Source organism: Schistocerca serialis, chromosome 2 (assembly GCF_023864345.2).
Source record: "Schistocerca serialis cubense isolate TAMUIC-IGC-003099 chromosome 2, iqSchSeri2.2, whole genome shotgun sequence".
In the NCBI taxonomy this organism is placed as follows: domain Eukaryota; kingdom Metazoa; phylum Arthropoda; class Insecta; order Orthoptera; family Acrididae; genus Schistocerca; species Schistocerca serialis.
The window spans coordinates 1,061,512,803-1,061,515,565 of NC_064639.1; the positions used below are offsets into that span (position 1 = coordinate 1,061,512,803).

Sequence of the window (2,763 nt, forward strand, 5' to 3'; positions counted from 1 at the left end):
GATAATGCTTTGTGTGATGCAGTCATCAAGGGTACACGAGTGGGCCTTCGGTTCCGAAAGCCCATGTCGATGATGTTTCGTTGAATGGCTCGCACGCTGACACTTGTTGATGGCACAGCATTAAAATCTGTAGCAATTTACCGAAGGGTTGCGCTTCTGTCACACTGAAAGATTCTCTTCAGTCGTCGTTGGTTCCGTTCTTGCAGGATCTTTCTCCGGCCGCAGCGATGTCGAAGACATGTTTTACCGGACTGCTAATGTTAACGTTACATTCGTGAAATGGTCGTACCGGAATATCCCCACTTCATTGCTACCTCGGAGATGCTATGTCCCATAGCTCTTGCGCCAACTACAGGACCACGTTCAAACTCACTTGACTCTTGATAACCTGCGACTGTAGCAGCAGTAACTGATCTAACAACTTCGCCAGACACTTGCTGTCTTATATAGGCGTTGACGACGGCAGCGCCGTATTATGCCTGTTTACATATTTCTGTATTTGAATACTCGTGCCAAGACCAGTTTCTTTGGCCCTTCAGTGTATACTATTGATGACTAAAGTCTCCGATTTGTGTATCTGTGGTTTAAAAACGCTATGAACTTATTACACCAACCCAATGTAAGACGTACAGAGTATTTATAATTAAAGTACAGCTACTCACAGAGGTCCATTGTGGGCTGTAATTATTGTACGGCAGCGAAACTTGATATGCTAATGCGCAACTGATTCACGCTAGAAAAAATTAGTTCCAATTTTGGCCACGAAGTGCAAATCTGGCTCTGTGCACTGAGTATCTCGTCGACGCCTCCGGTGCTGACACTGAACAAACTGTGTAAGCGGCGTTTAGAAATAAAATCAACATTATGCCTTTCTCACTTGATGATGATGAGGTCCCATCCTCTGAGGAGCGTAGGGGATGATGCGGGAGACCCACACCGCCGTACTAGGCAAGGTCCTAGTGGAGATGGTTTGCCATTGCCTTCCTCCGACCGTAATGGGGCTGAATGATGATAATTCAGACGACACAACAACACCCAGTCATCTCGAGGCAGGAAAAATCCCTGACCCGCCGGGAATCGAACCCGGGACCCCGTGCGCGGGAAGCGAGAACGCTACCGCAAGGCCACGAGCTGCTGACAACTTTAAAAATGTGGAACGCTTCACGATTTTGCGTGTCATCCTTGCGCAGGGGCCATGCTAATCTTCTCTGCATCGTTCGAAGTTTAGTATATGTACAGCTGAAGCGAGTGCTTCTCACTTACTTGATCCTGTTTGCCTCCAGTATCGTAGCTTATCCATACTGCCGTAGCTGGCGCCTCTATCCAGAGTCTACTAACGTCACGAGCGGCGCTTTGAACATCGCTAGCAATAGCTTGACTTGATCAATGATGAACCTACATGCCGCCTACCAATGAAGAACGCCACGTGGGAAACTTCTTCTAGTTCAAGATTAGTTTCTTGTCGCTAGTTGGTGCCGAACGTTACAGCCGTGCCATTGATAGCTAGCTCTACTGGCAAACATTCAGTGTACATCGACGCACAGCCGTGTCGGGCCTCTGCTTATAGCTATCCACAGCTGCCACAAGTTGTCAACAATGCAGCAGTTCTTCAGTTCTTGAGTAAAATACACTACTGGCCATTAAAATTGCTGCATCAAGAAGAAATGCAGATGATAAACGGGTATTCATTGAACAAATATATTATACCAGGACTGACATATGATTACATTTTCACGCAGTTTTGGTGCATAGATACTTGATACGCTTGGGCATTGAGTCAAACAGAGCTTGGATGGCGTGTGCAGGTACAGCTGCCCATGCAGCTACAACACAATACCACAATTCATCAATAGTAGTGACTGGCGTATTGTGACGAGCCAGTTGCTCGGCCACCATTGACCAGACGTTTCCATTGGTGAGAGATCTGCAGAATGTGCTGGTCAGGGCAGCAGTCGAACATTTTCTGTACCCAGAAAGGCCCGCACAGGACCTGCAACATGCGATCGTGCATTGTTGTTGTTGTGTTGTTGTGGTCTTCAGTCCTGGGACTGGTTTGATGCAGCTCTCCATGCTACTCTATCCTGTGCAAGCTTCTTCATCTCCCAGTACCTACTGCAACCTACATCCTTCTGAATCTGCTTAATGTATTCATCTCTTGGTCTCCCTCTACGATTTTTACCCTCCACGCTGCCCTCCAATACTAAATTGGTGATCCCTTGATGCCTCGGAACATGTCCTACCAACCGATCCCTTCTTCTGGTCAAGTTGTGCCACAAACTTCTCTTCTCCCCAATCCTATTCAGCATTACCCTGCTGAAATGTAGGGTTTCGCAGGGATCGAATGAAGGGTAGAGCCACGGGTCCTAACACATCTGAAATGTAGCGCCCACTGTTCAAAGTGCCGTCAGTGCGAACAAGAGGTGGCCGATACTTGTAACCAATGGCACCCCATACCATCACGTCGGGTGATACGCCAGTATGGCGATGACGAATACACGCTTCCAATGTGCGTTCACCGCGATGTCGCCAAACATAGATGCGACCATCATGATGCTGTAAACAGAACCTGGATTTATCCTAAAAAATGACGTTTTGCCATTTGTGCACCCAGGATCGCGTTGAGTACACCATCGCAGGCGCTCCTGTCTGTGATGCAGCGTCAAGGGTAACCGCAGCCATGGTCTCCGAGCTGATAGTCCATGCTACTGCCAACGTCGTCGAACTGTTCGTGTAGATGGTTGTTGTCTTGCAAATGTCTCCATC

At 47.8% G+C, this 2,763-nt stretch overlaps 1 non-coding gene across 1 annotated transcript; it reads right to left on the minus strand.

The window, feature by feature from the left end:
* Positions 1–1,145: 1,145 nt before the first annotated feature.
* Positions 1,146–1,252, minus strand: LOC126458746 (U6 spliceosomal RNA). The gene has a single exon (XR_007585716.1). It is a non-coding gene; the product is annotated as a U6 spliceosomal RNA (small nuclear RNA).
* Positions 1,253–2,763: the final 1,511 nt, after the last annotated feature.